The sequence below is a fragment of the Bombus flavifrons genome, chromosome 4, assembly GCF_040668555.2.
Source record: "Bombus flavifrons isolate JBK064 chromosome 4, iyBomFlav1_principal, whole genome shotgun sequence".
NCBI lineage: Eukaryota > Metazoa > Arthropoda > Insecta > Hymenoptera > Apidae > Bombus > Bombus flavifrons.
Genome location: NC_138445.1, coordinates 13921012 through 13943065, shown reverse-complemented (window position 1 = coordinate 13943065; position 22054 = coordinate 13921012). Strand labels below are relative to the sequence as shown.

Sequence of the window (22054 nt, the reverse complement as noted above, 5' to 3'; positions counted from 1 at the left end):
AAAATATTTAGACTATTTATTACAGCGTTCAGTAGATCAAACAATTTTCTGCCCAGTTTCCGTTTCTTTAATTATATTCACAAGAATCTGAATTATCCGCAGTCTATACACATAGCCATTACTTTGCTACTGCAAACAATAAGAACAGAAATACATCTTGTAGTTACAAAATATAGAAATACTGTGATACTTCGCTATTAAACGTGATAAAAATTAACAATTCCATTTCGCTATAAAAAATGATAAAAGCTACAATTACATTTCGTTAATACGAACGATGAAAGTAGAAATTAAACAACAGCCTAATCTATTTTCAAACCTCACTGTACGTACTTTGAAATATCAAAACAGTGCGGAGAAAAATGCCCTTTCTTTTTCACTACAGTAAACTACAGTAAATCATCTAAATCTAAACGATTTCTCCTCGAATACCTATTCAAACATGCAATCGTATTTTCAAGTCATCGCGTATTCAAACGCGAATAAATACGTAAGAATGGATATCGAAATGAGTAAACTTTGTCGATTCACCAATGTACCTGGACTTCCCAGAATAAATATGTATGCGGATAAAACGACCATTCAAACAGAGCATCGAGATTCGATCGTTGGAAACGTTGGATAGCGAAATTTTCGTTAGCTGATTCGAGGTTTCCGGAACAGTCGGCCACCACCGAAAGGTCAGTCGCTCGATGCGGAAATCGTGTCGGTGCGGTGGCCAGTCGGCGAAATAACGAAAATTCAGCGACGTGTTGGAACACCTGGCTGATTCGCAGGCTGAGAAGGTGCTCGCCCGCACGAATTTAATTCTTTCGAACCGAATCCAAATTTCATTCTCAGCCTGTCCGCCTTTCCCGAGTAATCGTCGATCCGTGCGCCGTACCGGAAACTCGCCACGACGCGACGTTCGCGTTTCGTAATATACTTGCCCATGAACAATTACCCGCGAATAAAAAAGCTTTTGCTTTTGGATCGTACAACGAAATTTACTTTTCCATCAAGTTCTACGCGAGAAATTTTTAGCACGATAATTAAATTAGTGTTGGCCGAATTTTCATTACGTGCTATATTTTATATTGTTCATCCTATTTTATTTAGTTAAAATGTCCTATCTATTATCTCGAAACTGAAGAACTCTGAATGTTTATTATTTTCTTTATGCTATCTTTGTTTTTCTTCGATTTAAAATACTTAGCCTTATTATTCGTTTTCTTTTTCTTTTATTGTTATTGGCTTTTTTTATTGTTCTTATTTAGACGATACGAAACACGGGGAACATCAAATATTTTAACATATCTAAAATAAAAATAAAATACATATTTGAATATGTTTCAAATAAAATGAAAATATTATAACATTACTTAAGTGATAATATACAAGAGATCATTCGAATATAAAGTTACATGAAGAAGACCATTTTCATGTGAAATATGTTAATAAAATGGATATTTCTTCGTCAGAAGGCAGTGTTCCCCTAATGGAAATCATACACAGTATTCTATACTCCGTCCACACACATCATGTACTAAGTACGTATTAAATCTTGATTTCGTCAGCGTCCAATTCATGGCCTACCCTTACGAGCCACAAAATGTGACCACATGTGTCCCACTAATTTCATCGTTATGTGTTATATACTGCTAGATACAACCTAATAGCATGTGCCTCTAGGTCGTGCAATAAAATACATCCTACACATATTTCCATATTTTATTGACATTATAAATGTGTGGGTAACGAATTGATCAAGGACTAAGCTGATATACCGGAATAATTAAAATTTCAAACTATAATGACGCTCAAACACTGACTTTTATTATAAATTTTAACCCATAGATATCTACCTTAGTATTTCCTTTTTATGGATAAACGAATGAAATAAATATTATAGAAAAATACAGGCTGCAATTTAGGATAGAGATGCAGTCACATTTTCCAATCTGAACAATATACAAATGTAGATAAATTTAATGACAGTACGTGATGTTGCATTTCGAACGATATTTATGCTTTTAAGGGAGATTGACGTTAGAATTTATTTATTAATCAATTCAGACCTAACTATAAAAGAAACACAACCGCTATAAATATGTAAACAAGTATTTTTTCAAGCATGTTATAATAGAAGTAAAAAATAAAGAGTATCTTTTTCTCGACATTAAAAAAATTCAGAAGAGACGAAGAGATAAATTTTATCTTATAAGTAACGTATCGTTCCTATGTATAACAGCTTCAAAAATATCGTTAATTGTAATTAGATGAAAACCTACGTGTGCAAATAAGCGACAACATTTTAATGTTAAGAATAAGAAGTACGAAATTCGCACGTCATTTTATTCAACGGTTCAAGAGTAAAGGCTCATCTATAATAGGATTCAATATTCAAATACTTCAAATGACCCCAACCAAACACTCAATCGTATTCAAACAGCCAAGCGTCTCGTTTCTCTAACTTAAAAGGAGCGTCGAACCTATCGGTGACAAAAAGCAAAGTGAGCTGTTTGTCCGAAAATAGAGTCTGGTTGTTCAGTGGCGCGAAAGAGGAACGCGAAGAAGCCCGATCGGAAAATAATCCGACGGATCCCTGTCGCGTCGGATTCGGGGTTTCTAGAGCACTCGGACACAGTTTTTTAAAGGTCAACAACCTTTTCCACCCTGCGTCATTGTTGAGTTACGTTGGTACTCCCGTTCGATATCGCTAAAATGCTATTAGGTCGATCCCAAAACGACTTCCTGGCGAGTTCTCGCAGCTCTTTCCAACTTCGTTTCCATCTGCTTCGCTTTGCCCGTGAGCACGGTTTCCAGAAATTTACGAGACTTTCCTAGGCAAACTCGGAGAACGTGTTCCCTGCGGAAACGAAATTCTACAGAAAAAGCGGAGGACGCGTTTGCGAAATAAAATAGCCGTAAAGTTTCTCAGCGACAAACAGTTGGTTCCCTGTCGATGTCGTTTGTCCCAGATTGATTTTGCAACTCAGACGACCGTGCTTCCATTTTGTTTGATAAACGACGATAAGTTTCGGCGTGAATAACGATCTATACGTGTGTTCGATCTAATTCTACTTTCTTGTTGTGCACTATGGCTCCCTCTTGCGCGATAATTCAGTTAATAATAAACGAACTCTTGATGTTTGTGTAAATTCATATCTTTCCGAATATATGAGCCGTTAGCAGGCCAAAATCATTAGCTACACTTTTTGAAATTTTTGAAATCTTCCTGTCAGAACTCCCGATCGATGTATATCTTATAATAACATATTTTAATAACATAATTTCATCGATTTTTTCTACTTCTTCTTTTGTGAAGTAATACGTATATCTCGCAAAGTTCTGCGATTATGCTGATATTAAATGCTGAGATTTCTTTGACTCACAATTTTTGTTACAGTATTCATCAACCTGCCCACTTCGTGGCTAGATCGTTCGCTTCCCACATGCCACGGGGCACCGTGTCCTCTAGTGTTCACGAATGTAACTGAGTGTACCTGAGTATACCCGAGTGTATTTGAGTATATCCGAGTATATCCGAGTGTACCCGAGTGTACCTGAGTATTCCGAATGTATCCGAGTACACCCGAATCATTGGTACCGTGTAAACGATCTTCTGTGGCAGACAGCAACATAAGAGATCGCACCCTTGTCGACACTCCGAAACTAACATGCATGACTCTTATTGTCAGAACCGCAGTAGTCCTTAAGTCCTTATGAGTATCACCACTCAAACCCCGGGCCTAAGCCTAAACCCTGATGATACATTGGGGGTTCCCAGTATCGACGATACAATATTTATTGAAATAGAACGACAATAGAACATAGAACTCACGATGCATTGAGCTTGACACGCGTATCTCCTCTATAGAAGAATCGACACTTACATATTCATATGCACGCACCAAACTTTTGAACTCCCATTCGTCTAGGTACAACTGTAATCAAGGAAATAGAAGCTAAAAATAGAGGTTCATTGCATTGTATGTACATCTTGTACAATTTTACACCTTTGAATTTTTCATAAACGCATAAAAATCTGTAGTGCATTAATAATATTACTTCGCCAACACAAAAGAACCCTGATTTCTCTGTCACGACAAACATCCAATAAGTACAGTGACTTTATTTTCTCGCGAGGTGATACCAGGAAGGCTTCCAGTTATCGTTCGATCTTCTTCGACTTCTTTTCGGCGTGCAACAAAGACGAGGCTCTCCAAGGTACGTTGTACGTTCCTTTTGTCTAAACGCCGACATTATGGCTGACCCTACTTTTCCCTACGCCACTGTGCAAAAGGTTGGAGGGTAAAGTAAGTAGGCACTTCAGCGAACTATTGATAGCACTAGCCAACCGTGGCCTTTCAAAGATTTGTCTCGCTCTCTTCTGTTCCCGGTTCGAACCTGGTTTCGCCCCTCTTGTTGCGTGTGTTCCACACACACCAAGTTAAACACCCGTTCACAGAAGTCTTAACTATGTAACGGTTGTGTTATTTTCATTACTAACTAACGATCTAACTAGACAATACGCTCGGCTTTTATTTCATTCCGTATAATGCCTGTGCGCTCAATATCGCGCTGGAGAACGATCGTTGCTCGCCGTACTATACTACCAGCCAGAGCGTCAGGTTTCTCCTATTGCTTATTGTCAGTGGAAGAGCTATGAATTTTTTAGAATACTCCAATGGTGTGTTTCCAGGATAAAAATACTCTGCTTTTGCTACAATTCCATGTTACCGAGATATCAAGGGTTTTTGCGTTTTTCCGCTAATTACACGACAAATGTTTTATTCCTCTCTTTTTCCTTTTTTCTCTTCTTTTTTTCGTTACTATCATAGTCATTAGAAGAAGTATTCGCATACGCTCTTATTTTTTAACGCAGACTTCGAATGCGATTTCGAATATCTTATAAGTTTTATTTCATAACTTTTATGGAATACAGGAATCTTCAAATTTTGTTTATTGAATATTTCAGCAGATTAATTGAAAAACCATTTACTTTCCCTAAAGGACTTTTCTTCGCGAATAAAAATTTCCAATTGACCAGTGATTAAAGGAGCGAGTGATTTAAGTTTCTCAAATACAAGAGATTGAAATATCCAACCGCAATCTTACGCTAATTAAACGAAATATTCAGCCAGGTGGCTTGTAATTTAATCGATGAATGTGTGCATTATATCTTTGATTTTCCGATACGTATAATGAAAATTTTCTTGAAAATAAATTCACGACAAGCACGTGTATTATTTCGATTGTGCGCGTACAATGTATACAAGGTAGGTGTACAGGTCGCAAACCGCATGCTCGATAACGAATAACCTGCCATATACAGAATATTCGAACAGAGTCGAGGCGAACGCGTACGCGCTTCGCCGTAATTACGATTCTCGATATTGTTTTCGGTCGCATTATTAGTTCGAATTCCGGCGAAAACCACCGAGCATCACGGGAACGATAAATCGATGAGATCCCGACGTAATAGGAATCGATTAACGACCACGCACAGAGTGCTACATATTATCCTTATCGACGTTTGACATTGCAAGATGATCGCACGAAGTTTAACAAAAATTGCTTTAATCATTAAATACGTATACCTATTAACGTTAATCTTGGATTTTGTCTTACCGGTTAATTTGGATATTAATTAGAGATTTTTATTTTAGATACTGTCAGCCACGTGATATCAGAATATCGCTAGTGCGATATTGATAATGCAAATGGTTCTGAAAAAATGATTACGAATGAATAAATGTTTGTCTTTCTATCCCCATAATATTATTCGACTTATATGCGAACATAAATATCTACCTAATTAAATTCACTCGTTTCCACGATGCCTACATATATATGCGTTTAGTATTATGAAATAGAATGTTATATACGTAAGTACATTGTACTTGCGCGTATTAGCTTAGAAATCTATTTAGTAATTTTCTTTAATGCAACAGTATCACGTAGAAGAACGTTAAATAGAAATGACAAATAGAAATCTTATAAATAATTGAGAGCAGAAGGGGAAAATTAAAAATAAATTGCAAACAAGCTAGAAATGAAAGCACGGCACTCGGAAAATCAATAGTTAAAAGTAAAGGAATAATTACTGTAATTAGAAAGGAAAGAGGAACGTTTCCAATAGATTGAAGTCAAAACGTCTTACGATTTTTTCAGCAGTATAATCGATGTCTTGTTTCCAGAATACAAACAATCGTATCGCTCGTATATAGGGGTGAAAAAGAAAAGGAAACGAGCCGTGTAATACAAACCAGACACGAAACCCATATGCTTCAATTTCCGTGCACTACCCGGCGGAAAAGGAAACAAAACTAACGGCGCGCGATTAAAAACGGATAGTATAACCCTCGTGTTTAATTTCCCACCCTTGGCGTGCTATGGCAGAGCTGATTCGACTGGTAGAATCGAATCGAATCGAATGAAACTTCCTTTCTTCCTTTCTCGCCAGATAGATAGGACATACAGAGGAAATGTAGACTTAAGAGTATCGAGGAATTAAACAGTTAGAAGATGTAAAAAAGCATATACTTATGTGTCATCAGAATTATTAAATCACCCTATGAATCATATCTTTGTGATATGTTACATCCTGTATACTAATGAAACGTATATCTTTTAAATTGTTACGTAAACGTTATCTACTGATTGCTAGTAACAAATATAACAATAGCATATCGGTAACAATAATTAAAACGATAGATAATCACTGATGATATATAAATTACATAAAACCAAAGAATCTCCAAACTTGTCGAGGTGTATATTAAACGTGTTGGCTTATTTATTAAAGAGACGAATGATAAAATTACAATAGCCAGTGTATATTAAAATCACTGCAAGTACAAGTACAGAGATAATGTATACCAGTCGTAATCGTCGCTCGCTCAATGCTACTGTTCGACTCTACGCTCGCTATTCGACTGTTATGACTCGCTATAATGACTCGTTATTATGACTGTCCTAGAGAGCACGTTCGTCTATTTGTATCGACAAGTGTTATTACAAAAAGTTCCAACGTAACTCCGGTTGACGATTACAAATAACAGCGATAATATTTTGCCCGGAGTTCATTTACCTTTGAACCTAGTAAACCAAAACAACGTTGGTATTCCAAGGCACAATAATATGAGTCTCTCCCGATACAAATCTTCCGTTGATTCATGTGCCTCTATATTGTATCATCCAAAGGCAAAATTTCAAGCACCCAGCAGTATTTTCATAAATCACGTTTTAACCCGAATTCAAAGGTTCTCACCAATCTGACCGAAACATTTGCACGATCCTGCTGACAAATCCATATTCGCCTATAGCTCGTCGCGCAAGTTGTCCAATATTTTTCGTAAACAAGCATCAGAGCGGATGCACAAGCGACGCCGGGATACGCATCGACCGAGCGAGTGCAACATCCAGTTGCCAGCAAGCACGAAACACTTCCCTATAGTTTATCCCGCCTGCTCGTCTATTTGCTCCCTATTTTCTGGCTGGTGGCACAAAGTTCCTGCGCGATGCATACCGGGACCGTGGAAAGTTGTTGAAAGAACGGGAAAAATGGCGCGGTAAAAAGCGGAGGACGGCCGAGTTTCCGTCTTCCCGTTTTATTATCTAGTCTCCGTGTAATCTCTCTACCCTTTCTTTATCTCCCTTCTTCTCTTTCTATCCCCTCTTTCCCCCTTATTATTTTTTCTTTCCTTCTTTTTCCCTCAGTCCCGCTGGGATCGTGTTTAACATTTTTACGTGTATTCAACTGGTTGCCGTTCAGCAGGGTTTCGTGCTCGAAAACTTTAATAAACGAGCCATCCAACCGTTCGTTCGCTCTTTTCTTTCTTCGTCTCGTTTCCACCCTCTGTTGCTACGATGAAAGCGACGCGAAGGCGGAGGATCGGTGCCTCTGTCCTCCTCTCGCGCGCATTAGTGCGCCCCGCAACTGTGCTGTTCTCCGTCTGTCCCGGCGCTTTCGACTCTTTGGGACACACGATCGATCGATATCCATTCCCCGGGGGGAGACGAATTTTCGCACGGCAACAAGATATATCCGGAGGAAATAGGCCCGCGACATTAATAGACACCGGCAACATAGTAACACCCTTTACGTCTCTATCGGTCTTGAGCGGGATTATCACGATTTCCCACGAATGCATATATTTATAATATACAAAGGTATCGAGTTGGATAATAAGGTCGTTCGCGTTTCTTCAGAAAAGCGTCGAAGATCGTTTGCTGTTGTATGGAATTTATTCAATTAGCGACGCGTTCTATTGTTCTTTACAAATGCGTTAACGATTTATATGTTGTATATTTTGTAATATTGTTGTATTGTAATATGTATATTTTTATATTTTTCGAACTATTTTACATTTTCGAAATATCGAAACAAATATCGTATATCGTTAATTTGCTGATTCATATCGGTTTATATCGTGTATGGCTTCATACAGTTAATTACTCACGTTGAGACTGTAATTTCAGACTGTAGTTCTTATTTCTGGTAATGGATTCTTTTAATTTATGGTTGCAATCAAACATATACAAATGAAATTAAAATACAACATCAATAGTATCTTTTTGTTTAAACTGAATATGATGCTCGATATCGTGCGATTCGATAAAGTATAGTTCATTAAAATCCACGTAGAATTGAAAGTATTTTCTCGACAGCTTACTGTATGAAAGTTGAACAAATGTCCAATTAATTAAAACGAAATTGACGCTTGAAAAAGAACATATGTACTTCGATTTGTAACTTCTCTTTTTCATTTCTGCGAGATTAATCTAACAATTTGAGAAAATAACGTATGATATAATGATTCTTGTCTTATTTCCTAAAGAAGAATGTTCGATATAAATAATGCAAATAATCTCCTTGAGTGATCTAAATTTCTTCGATAAAGAAAAAGCTCATCGACACAATTTAATTCGATAAATAATTAAACGAACCATTCACATCGTCGTATTTGTTTAATCAACAGCAATGAAACCTTATCGATTTGAAAGCAATCAATATAATGGAGCATCTTCCGTGAAATTGTGTTTTAATTTTCGCACCACCATTAATCCTCGAAGAAATCCTTTAATCTGTTTTTCCTTTTATCCTAAGTCTTATAGGATACAAGAAAACAGAAGGGAAGGAAGAAGAAAAGAAATACGAACGGTATATTTTTAAGTGGTCGCAGCTGGAGTTAGCTCTAAGATTAGATAATAAACTCTTCGTTTTCTATTTCATCAAACATCTAAATCCTACAAATTCTCTCTAAGTTATGACTGTGTGTACTTATGTATACACAGACGATTTAACATAAACATCTAAATTCGAATAGACAACCAATCGAAAAGTATCAAGAATAGAATTTTCTTGTAGTCACACAATTCTCCTCGACTTTGCAGATAAAAATCGAACTTTCGAAAATTCTCCGATTCTTTTGCAATACTCCTTTCGCGTATATTTTTCGTTAAATAACGTAGTTACGCAACGAGGTATTATTTCCTGATTCTATTGTAGAAACTGAATAATTACAGTAAAAAGTGTTTTAGCTACTTGTATTTAACGAATAACTAGGATATAACTAATTTATATTACGATGTTTGCGATGGATAGAATATATCGTCAGTGTATAAAGAGATGACGAAAATAACAACAGCTTATGGTAATTGCAAACGTTTTATTCCCCGATTAATCACGTAACAATTACTTGGTTCTACAATTAGTAGCCGAATACACGAGGACGTTTTCTTCCTATATTGTAACTTCTTTTGCTGTAGCATATACGCACGTCACTATGCTCTTTACCGCCAACGTTTTGTAATTTTACATTATAAAATTATAAAAGATACATTCAATAGTATTTTAACAAAAGATATCATTACGAATAGAAAACAATATAATAAATCATGCTCAAAATACAACGACTGGAACGAAATAAATTTTTTAGAATTTTTTAAAATTTCATGACACAAATCGTTAATAAGTGAACATTTCGTACATTACAGCCAAAGACTTTTATCTCATCTCCACTACACGATAACAGAAATATATTTCACGGCCCCTAAAAACTGTATCAAACTGTTTGTTAAAAATTTCGTAAAAAAAAGCCAACGCAATTTTCCAAAATCCCCACAATTATCGGTCGTACCATAATAATCTATTGGAAACTTCCTCTCCGAGAGAATTCTTCGCCAGACTAGCAGGCGATCGTGCAACAATGTATTAGGGATGATCAGCGAATTCGAGACACGTTTTGTCCAATGGCCCTGATAAACACGTGCGACCTGCCTCATGGATCAGAAAAGGAAGAAGTCTGGACGTATTCCTGGCTCGGATATACGGCCGACCATTAACGAACTGCCCCGTGTTCAATTGAAAGAACGCACAACTTCGCCAGGGGTAAAATTCGTGGAGCACGTGGTCGCCAGATGCGCCTCAAATTGGTCCCAGAAATCACCAGGCCTCGTTGATATTATATTATAATAACTGACTAATGGCAAACAATTTTTTTTGTTTCGGCGGATTTTCAGTAAAGTATTTGAATCGCTAAGCTCCTTTAGCTTTTAATCCTGCTACATTCTTTTACTTATTTTCGATCTAAAGCTTCGAACTAGAGTTTTCCAACATCTTCAGTTGAACAAAATACGAACAAAGTGTTTACCTTCGTTTATCAGAATCTTCAACGGAGCGTTTGAATTATCTGAAATATCAATCCTCTTCAACCCTGCTGTATTCTTTCGGTCACTATATTTTTCTAACATTAGAAAATATCTTCGTAATAGTTTCCAAAATATCTTCATAATAGTTTCCAAAATATCTTCAAAATAGTTGTTTTGGGAAATTTTCACTATTACATTTGAGTACCAAGTCCCTTTAATGTTATCGGTAGTGGTACAATTATCGCAATGAAAGTTTTGAACCAGACACGAACTTATGTAAATCACTCATTTTTAATTTCTTGTGGGTGATTCAATATACCGTATGTGTGTATCTATATACAGCTGGAAAGATTTCAAAAGCTGCAAATTGTTCAGTGCATATTTCAATGGTCGTAACGTAAACTATTTTGTGCTATAGTGCAACAAAAATGGTACCACTGCATCCCAAGAAGTTAAAAGTTACAAATGAGCAACAATTTTGTACTATTTATATTATCGAATCTCATGAAAGTTTATTGAATCCTACAGTTCTGTAAATTTAAGAATTTGTAATTCTCGAAAATTTTTCATTGTCATATTATCATCTTCGTACGTTCCATTCCGCCCGTATGCTCTCACGTATGCACTGTTTATCGTCAGCATGAATAATCCATCGGACCACCCGGTGTACATCCCGGTGTGCATATACGCGTTGTTCCGCTTTGCTCACCTTACAATAGGATCGAATCTTCCATGCATTCATAAAGGACACGTGGTACGTACCACGTTTGCGAACGTTCACTGAAATCTCAGATCAGCCAAGTTACTTCGGCAATCGTAATGCAAACTAGTTTGTTTCAGTTGATTCGCAAAGATCTGATTTATCGATCGATTGCTTGATTTTCTGATACGAAACTGATTTTTGTCAAATTTATATAAATATTGTTGAAAAAAATTCACACAGAAAGAACACTTGCTTTCTTAAAACTCGAACGATCCTCGATAATATTGTCCCTTTTTTAAATTGAAGAATTCACTCATAATTTCTCTTATTATTACAGACACTTCAGCAAATTCCACATTTTCAACTCCTTCATCGTTTTAGTATTCCTTGCGGAAAATCAAATTACTTAATTTCGAATGACCCCAAGTCACTCAACTTTACTTGTATAAACACAAACTCGAAGTGAAATTATTCCAATTCGAACAACTTGACCAAACTAAAGCCTGAGTAAGCCTTTACAATAGAATCAACTCTTGAAGCCATGTAACTGGTTTTCTAAAATCCTGTGCTTAAAGAACACGTGGTTTCGTGCGTAGAATTCATTAGAGGGATTTGTTAGAAGCCTAGGTAATCAGAAGTTATTGTAGAAGTTGCTATTGAATGGTAGAGATTTTTGGTTCATAGAAGCGAAGAAAGTCGCGATCGTTCCTAAGAAGCTTACGCATAGAGATTATAGTGAGAAGGGTACTTAAATTGATTGGTAGAATTGACAGATACTTTGTCTATGCCTGGAGAAATTGATGGAGGCGCTAAGCGTTTGTCATTGTGGCTCATTTGCTTGATAATGAGATGAACTCATAGCATCGAACACACGACCGGTTGTGTTCAGAACTTGTAGTTTGAGGATTTATAATTTCGTGCGGCGAATAAATCTAATAGTTTTATCGATGAGTAATAATTAGAGAACGAGATTGGCATGTAGATCGAATATAATAATAATAATTGCAAAAATAAAAGGTCTAACGCACCATTTTTACGGGTTTACTATTTTGATCAAAGCTGTTAAAACGGGAATATGTACAGAGAATGAAATTTTCACCAAACTTTATAAACTCCACTGAAACTGTTTATAGCTGCAAATATACTAAAAAAAAAAAATCGATTTCTCTCGATGATGAAGGTTCGTTTAAAAAAGAAACCCTTGGCAAAAAAGAATTAATAAGTTGGGCATGTTCGTGTAAAACGAGCCCGTATGCAAATAACGCGATTAAAGCGGTTGAAAAAATGGAGTAACGACCTGCACACATCGTCGACGTCGAAGTAACTCGCGCAGATAGGCCAGAAATAATAATCCATGGTGAAGGTAAATGCACGAAGGAGAGGTTGAAAACGTGTCGTCGACACGTGTTGCACGGACGATACGACTCCTCGTAAAATCATCGAACGCCTCTGCGAAAGCCCGTGAAAACGATCCTGTTCGCGACCGATTGGCTTTTAAAGCCACGATGAAAATGCGAGACGCTTAACTGCACGTTGATTGCGCTTTAAATATAGGTAGAGTGTTAGCAATGAACATGATAAGAAACAATTTAATTGCGTAACGGTACCATTTATGTATACAGTTTCCTGAAGAAGTTTCTATGAAAAATTCAACGTGATATTCGAAATTCGTGATGTCAGGTTGGTCTAATAGAAAATATGTTGCAGCGCGAGAGATCGTTCATGCGAACTTTTACTCGACTGCCTCGTAGAGCAACTTAACGCGATCGAGTCTCTTTAAAACGTTCTGGAAAGGACCAAATTAGGCTTGTAGACTTGTAGAAGAAACGAGTGGCTACTTGATGAAGTTCTGGCGATAGACTGATTCAGACTGACGATAGAACGATGTTTGAAATTAGGCAAGTTGCCGACGATGGACACTCGAATTTCCTGATTTCGTATTTTCTCGAAATGGAGGAGATGGAGAGAAGAAGTGCTTGGCGAGTGTGTGTTTCGAAGAAGCCAAAAATGTAACCTCTGCATACCGGTCACATCAGGTAGCGAAAGGCCTTGACGCCTGATCAATAAAACAAAAAAGTGGGCTCGGTTTAAAGGAAGAAGAAAGATATAGCAATTCCACAAAATTTCGTGTCATTGGACTGTCCTTGGTTATAAACAGTTGTAGTTTCCTTAAATTGTTTCTGAAGACTCTCGAAGGTTTTATAATCGTATTGTTGCGTTGCAACGAAATGTTTGTTTGAAGTTTTCATTGAAACACCTGAATCAAAAATCCCTCGAATCTCATTGTTGATAGATGATTCTTTTTTAATGAAAGTGTTACAAACAATTGTTTAAAATTGTTGTAAAGAAGATGAAAAAATATAGGTATAAAAATTAATCTGAAAATTCTGTAATTTCCAAGAAATTACACTCACTAAAGAAGAAGAGATTATATTTAACATGCACAAGCCTGATACAATATCTATATTTTCTTGAATTTTTCGCTAATTTTCAAAAACTACCTTCATAATAGTTACGTAAGTTTTATTTCATGGTAATGTCGGCGGAAACAATATTTTTATTCTTTCCTCATAAAGAAGAGTTATTGTTCATTCTTATGGCCAGTTGTAATCCGAATGTTCGCCACAAACGTCTATTTCCATTTTTCACGCGTAAAACCAGCCGATGAAACTGGCTCTTCGTACTTTTTTTCTACCTTAAATATACTACTTAACAAGAAGTTTCATAGTTTTACACTTTAAAGCGCGAGCAGTTTGAAACTTCTAATAGTCGCATTTACCGGTGGGGATGATGCGAAAGAAAAAAGAAGAAACATTCATTAAAAGAACGAGAACGACAACCTTTGCACCTCGAAGTAAAAAAGTAAGAAAAAAATCCAAGGATTCTCGTATTCAACGTTTCTCTGCATAAATTTTCGAGCTTTCTGCTTCCAGTCCACGTATTCGTTTGCACAATCCTAAATCTCTTATTCATTAGGTAATCCTAGTCCATAATATTTTCTGATATATACCATTAATATCTAACAACATTCAACTTGAAGGTATATATTCTAATCAATAGAGCTTCATCATGAGCGAGTATAGAATACAAAAGTAGCAATATCATTAAACGTTGTAGGTACACTTATCATCCTTGAAACGTGCCAAGATCCCTCCATTCTACCAATAGAAGGCAAACTACAACGCTTGTCCCTTCGAAGATCATGTTTTATTTATTTCCCTGGCTTTTCCGGTTGCTGACGTTTCAGCATTCTCAATCTACCTTTTCCTTCACTTATATGGTGTGTGTAAAAAAATACTTAGCTAGATTTCTTATTTATATAACTTTATAAAATAAAGAATAATAATAAAAGAAAAGTAAATAATATAAACAATTCGAAGTGTATACTATTTTTAACTTATTTAAGAACCTCATCTATCTGTAAAACTATAAAATATATTTATATAAACCTATAAAATTCCCACGAAAAATTATAAATTGCACAGTCATTTTGTTCGCTCAAAATCGACAATTCTAACGTTAAGTTACATTTCATTTTGATAGCTTCCGCCGCCGAGAAAATCGCAATCACTTCGTCATCATTATCATATTGGGCAATGGTAACGCGCAATGTGCTCTACGGGAAAGTAAATCGGCTGAAGAATTTTTCCATTATTAACTTGTCTGCATTACACCGGCTATTTCCTTCGTCCTTTGTTTCCCTATCTCGCAATTTGTTCACCACCTTGATATTACACGATATCGCAATTCGCAAATACCATTGGACGTCTACCCTTTTCCCTTTCAACCCTGTTCCTTTTAATCCTGTCTTCCCGTCTCTTGAGCACGCAAGTCTACAACCGCTTTCCTCGTTTCATTCGCAACTAGGTCGCAGACCTTGCCACAGAGAGAGAGAGAGAGAGAGAGAGAGAGATAATTATCGACAAATCGATTAAGAAAAATATGCAAATTCGAAATGATATAAACGACCTCGTATCGGAAGTACATATCGTGATTTTTCATCAATCTTATCTCACCAACGTTTTGCTTACCTTTCCCGTTCACTGTTACGTCAGAGACAAAAATGTCTTTGTCGTGAATCATTCGGTTATCTATAATCACATTATACTACACGTTAAAACGGATAATGTAAATACAGTATATTGGAAAAGAAGGAAATTATTGTGCTTCGAAGTGATTAACGATGAGTTCGCTTCTGTGTGTGGAATATTTCTGTTTACCCGAGCATTTGAATCGTCTGTGTTTCTTTGCTTTGATAATAGCGTTTATTGTAATTTGAAGTTCAAACGACTGTTTACTTGGAGAATCTAGCGAGATGATGTCGAGTAATATTTAATATTCCGAAGATATTCCGGAGAATTTCTTAATCGATCTTCACCGAATATTTATAAAAAGTAATTTAAACGTTTATTATGAACTTTCGTTCATATAATACTTAAATTAATACTATAAAAGAAATACTTTGCATACAAGATTGCAAGTACTTAATACAATTATATATTATACGGTAAACTTGAAAAATAATTTTCTTAGATCAATTTTTAAAGAAAAAACAATTACAAACGCATTTATTATTTGTTGGTTATAGGTAAGCATATTATAAATATTCGCTATAAGATCTGGCTGTATAAATACAACAAATTTCCACCAAATATTCACACAAATAACTACACCAGTTGGACGAGGATAATTTTGAGCGCAGCATATCAAAGCCAAAGAAGGGAAGAATGAAACGTGCCGGTCCATCGAAAATCCCTTGTGGCCAGACAAGGCATATGATCAAAAATCCTTCATTTGCCCGTCCGTTACTCGGTATGCGGCACGAGAGTACGAGAGCGACCACGGACACGAGACAATAGGACACACTCCATGCAACATGTGTTACCAGTCGAGTAAAAAGAAGGAGAGAGGGACAGGGTATACAGTGTTCCTCATGTCCCTGTATCCTTGCGCTATACTGGTAATACGGACTGCGTGTGCACGAAAGTGGCAAACAAGCGGTAAAAATGGAAGGGCCAGCTGGGCCAGTCCGTATCCTGGGCCCATTGTCAACGTGCTTATTACAATCGTCCATAGTGAAATTGCTGTTGTATACTATCCCTTCCATCATACAAGCTGCATACAGGCGACATAATGGCACGTCGTACGCAATTTTCGTTTGCAAGATTCGACGAGTTTTTAATACATTTCAAGTATTACTTCTAATCGAGCATTAAGTACGATTGCCTGTATCTATCAGTTTGCAAGAATGTTGTTTATAAACAGCTACAACTTGATAATCAAACAAGCTGAGGGTTGCTTAAAAAATATTAATTTTTCGTTACATATTAATTCTCCAAAATGAATTTTATGCTGTCTTAATATTCTGTTCATAATAATCAATATTATGGTCTCGTAATATTCCAATGAAGAACAAAGTCACTATTGGAATTTTGAACACCATCTCTCATAGGTATCCGGATATTTCCAAAATGTATAAATCAACGAGAAACTAATATCAAAAACAATATTTACTCCGCTATATGTTCAAGATGGCTATTCGTGCTATATGCTACGTAACTTTTTACTGAATTCCTTCCCTCGTTCGAATGTTAGAGAAATTTCAAAATGTTTTATATCAACATATACTACAATATATACGTATTAGGTTGTCCGAAAAGTTTCTTTCGTTTCATAAGGTGATAATAGATGAACAACAATTTGTTTTATATTATTTTATTGAATTAGGTATGATCTATTTCTATTATTATATTCGTGCATAATTCAATAAACTAATATAAAACAAAAAACATTGTGCGTCTATTATTTCCTTATAAAACGAAAGAAACATTCCGGACAACCTAATATAAGTTCTGTATGTTTCGACCGTTCGCGGGGAGACGCGATCTCGAAGAAGCGCGCCAACGGGAGTCGTATATTCCCGTTACGACTCGAATAATCGACGCCACGAACCGATCGATCCCTTATTTCGATTAAGATAATAAGGATGAATGAGCATAACGCTGATATTAACAAGTTACAATACATATTTTCAACAATCCAATAACTTCAATATTTGATACAATTGTGCGTATGTTGACTGCCAAACTACGAATGAGTACGACCTGAGACTCGTTTCGTGTTGGCGACTGTGATGAATGATTTTGACTCTATTGACTGTATGTTACTCTGTCGATTGACTGTCTTCGACTTGACGACTCTGATGACTCGACTTCTGACTCCTTCTGTTCCTCGAATTGTTTTTAACTGACTTAGACTGTTACCATGGAACCAGTCTAGAGATGTGGTGACTGTTCTGTAGTTGTCGCTCAAGACCAGAGAATGAGTGAAGTTCGTTCTCGTGTTATCGCGGAGGAAAGCTCGGGGTGGGCGTGTTTGTTGTATGAAGAAAGCGGATTCGTTGCTCACATTTTTCGTTAGGAAAATGAGGGTAACGAACCGCGATGCCCATTGGTTATGACCAACGTTATGAATGAAGATGGGAGGAGGAAGTCTCCTACCAACGTGGCTCGTGGGTGACATTGTTCATAGGAAAAAAACAGCTTTCTCCGTGATTTTTAAGAGCGAATAATAAACCTAAGGACTGTTCTAAGGACCAACCATAAACCGAAAATACTTGCAGGATTAAAGATTGCGTTAAAAAGATTCTGTTTATGGTGGTTCCTTAGGTTTATTAAGGGTCTGTATAACGATGTGTGGCCTTTGACGGTCATACAATGAAGGACGTCGCACGGACCATCTCACGCGACGTAACAGTCGATGTTGAAATACTTTCGTGAGCCAGTGATACCAACACCTGGCACTCGGAAGAAATTCCGCATTTGAGGGACGTGTATGATTTTTGGAGCATATGTTTAGCGAAGATTGATAGCGCGAAACGCCGCACCCGCGCCACGCCGGCACCGAATCGAGCACGTGCGTGCACCGGTGAAAGAGGGATCGCGTGATGAGGTGTCATCAGCCTGGCGATGCTCGCCGACGCAGGCTAATGCTTCTAGCGTGTCGTAGTGAGCTTGAAGCGTCGCGCGTGGTTCCATCCTCTATACCTATACTCTATAGTATTTAACGCGGTGCAATGCCGCGGTGACGCTTTCAACGGGAAAAACGCGAGCCTTTGAAAACGAAGGAAATATGAATGGGTGTCGGAGGACTGAATCGCGCGAAACGAGGAAATTTGAACGGAGTGGCGGGCATTTACGTTCGAGTAGACGGGCAAATTTTTGTGATACGGACAGCAGCGTGAAGGAAATACGACTTTTTCGTTTTTTTTTTTTTACCATACCTACGTGTCCTATTTTTAATATTCTTTTTCAGGATTTCTGTTTGTTATTGTATCAGATGGTGTAATGTACAGGGAACCTCGGAGATCGTGGTATGGCGGGAAAGAGTTTTTATAAAAATATAGATTTCCACATACGACGACTTTGGTTTTTGAGAGGAAAGATACTGAAAGTCGATTATGCGGATATTACGATCCTGCTGCGCCGTTTGTCGATTTCATGGAATTTAGTTTCAGTTTCAAGAGATTTAAGATCGATGGTAGCTCATTAAAAAGAATAAAAATAATGGATAATATAAATAACGTGATGACAATTTCGATTTTTTTCTGGGTAATAGCAGGATTGCTGGAACACCTAGTACGCTTCTATGTATGTGACAAAGTAAATACGGCAAAGCACGAAACATTCAACTCGTTAAAGCAACATTAAATCTGTGAAGTGTACAAGACGATAAATTCTTTATCTCGGAGAAGTTTCGAGGGAAACCTAAACTAGAGACCATCGGCGACGAGATTACGCTACTACCCAAGAAACAAATTAGCGTTTCCGTTTATAATCTCAATGAAAGTTGGACACAACAGACAGCAAGTTTAAAATTATAATAAATTATTCTGTTCTCGCTGTATTCTAACTTAACCCTTTTACATCTGGTGATAAAGTATGTATCTCGTGACGCAACGTTATGGACGAGACACTCTGTGGTTCGTAAATATCCAAACACTTTGGTCGATTCATGGTAACCATATTTAAATTTGATTAACGTGAACATACGAATGACGAATTAATAATTAGCAGCAGAATTTACTATTTTTCTCTAGAATCAGTAGTTTAAATTACTTATCGAAAAATATAACAATGTGTCTTACAATTCTAATCGTTTATGTACTGTACATTTAGCTGCACATTAAAAACTATTTATATTCTGCTGCTAAAAACTATCGCTGGCATTAACGTCAGAATTCTTCCCATCAGTTCAGAAGAAATAAGACTTATTTGCATTTTCACTGTCTGTAGCCGCACGTCGAACTGGACAGTTTCAATACACAAAGCGTGTCTTTTGTCTCACACGTTAATTTAATAAAAATACGTCAGTGTAGATATTAGTTTCAAAAATATATAAAGCTTTTGGTAAAAGCAGTCAGAATAAAATACGAAATGCTGCGTAAACCGCGAAATCGTTCCGTTTCTTTGCTGCAAATGTTCACGATCCTTGGTAATTCCAGTGTTCGTAAAACCATATAGGATAGATAATAGAGCGTAATCGCGATCGTGTTAGCGAGGCGTATTATCGAAATCTTTCTCGACTCCGGGCCAATCGTGCGCGAGGAAGATCGTTTCGAAACGAACGTTGAAAGCAGCGAGAACATCGACTGTCGAACTGAAATCGAGTCGAGAACGGATCGAAGATGCCAGCTGACTCGCTCCGGACGACGGAACGGCCGCATTGTCGACGAGATTATTGCCCGAGCCGTCGATGAAATTGTACCGTTCACTCGACTCTGTCAAGCACCCACTCTTCGAGCACGGGATCGCGAGTCGACCCTCGCCACCGACCCTCTTTCAACCACCCAACCCCTTTCGACCAACGAGATTTCCAAGTTGTAGCGACGCTGATCGTCCGACGAGTCGACGCACTTGGAAAAATGCATTTAGAATATCGACCGATTCTCCAGACGGACGAATAAAGGAGAGGCGCTTAATGTAAACAAGAAACGAGGATGGAAAGGGTTGAGGAACGTGGTGTTTCATTAAAACCATGGACATTTTGTAGAAACTCGATGCACGATAAGAGAGACGTTGACAAGTGGAGGGAATTGAAGAAGATTCACCATGATTTCTAATTTGGAATCCTCGATAATATGTAATATACGTATGTATGTATACTGAAGTATTGCAATACTTGTAGATACGTTTTATGAATGTATTATGTGTGTTATGCGAAATATTTTAAGTTGTTGTTACGAGATTCGAATATGATGATTATATATTGTTAAAGTTTGAAACAGACCAGAAAAAAATAGGAATTGGAAGATATTTGATACAAATAGAAATTCTCGATTACAAAAAACTAAAATAAAATACATTAAGCTTTCTAATCATAATTAATCTCATATTATCGTATTTAAGATGAACCCAAAACTGTATTATACGTGAAAAATAAACCTGAATGGTCTGAATATCTACATTTCAATTACTGCAGGCCATCCATTACGTTCGACACACCGTTAAGCGTATACAATACAATTATTTGCATTCAATACAGTTTCAATGCGTCTCTACCTCTTCTATATCTATTCATTCTACTCCTGCATCACATACCGGTCCATAAAAGAAACCAACAGTTCACGGATATACCGTATCATCGGCAAATAAACAATCGCCCTTCCCCAATCCCCACATATGTATATAACTTATACGAGCCATATAGTAGCAGTACTCGACTGTGTAGCAATCGTAACAATCGACAAATCGGCTGCAACTTGTTAAACCTAAGCCTAACGAGCCTCGACGACAGAATACGACGACAACGTTCACTTCTCGCCATCCGACTGGTTTCGTCCTTCGTATTGTCGCACATGGCTTGCTCTGACTATACAGGATGTTACAGAAAATTAAAGTCCAGGGACTTTATCCATCGAATAAATGGACTTAAAAAGACATATGGAAAATATATTTATATGTAAAAACTATATATAATACCTGTGTATAAACCGTTCGTATATGAGAACTTCGTATAAAATGTTTGTATATCAGAAGCGTATACGAATATTTATATGCAGATCAATTCTTATTTCGTGACTTTTCCATGAGTCGAAAATGTTTCTAAAACACTGTCATTTAATATTTAAATGGCCCTTCAGGATTTGAAATGACAATATCCAGTTGCCCCCTATCGAAAGGATTAATAAACACAGGTTGATGAATATCGTTAACTTCCGAGTTATAAGATGATTCTAATTATGAGTTTGAAGTAACATAAAACGTATGACTTTATTGCGCGTCTATCTACAACTCATTGAGTGGGTGGTTAGATCGAAGAAAGTAACCACGACAGATATTAACATGTACAGTAATTGTACGATATCGAAGGTAACAGAATAATATACAGTCTTCTTTTAAATTAAAACCGCATGATTTTAATTTTATTATTACTACACGATGTTATTACTAATATCGCGTGATCCTAAAATCTGCCCTACCTTTTTGAAACAGCCTCTATATACGCGACAAAGACGGAAAGGTGAGTGAGAAAATGACAGTGAGAACAGGGCACGAGGAAAAAAGGGCAGGTGAGAAATGTTCTACGTGCCATACGCTATACGTGGGCGATTCGCTCGATTAATCTAACGCCGCTGTGCTACACCTCCGCCTGAGTCCGCTCGTTATTACGGTTAAACTGTACCCCGGCTGGACGTAATACCATACAGCGGTG

At 37.1% G+C, this 22054-nt stretch overlaps 1 protein-coding gene across 4 annotated transcripts in view; it reads right to left on the bottom strand.

The window, feature by feature from the left end:
* Nucleotides 1–22054, bottom strand: part of Src64B (Tyrosine-protein kinase Src64B) — an 87637-nt gene that overhangs the window by 51852 nt on the left and 13731 nt on the right. Inside the window, exon 1 of one of the 4 annotated variants that reach the window (XM_069111347.1) lies at nucleotides 6865–6905. The exons of the other annotated variants lie outside the window; for them this stretch is intronic. The gene's annotated coding sequence lies outside the window, so the exon portion shown is untranslated. Of the gene's footprint in view, nucleotides 1–6864; nucleotides 6906–22054 lie in introns of those variants that run through there. 4 annotated transcript variants of the gene reach the window in all.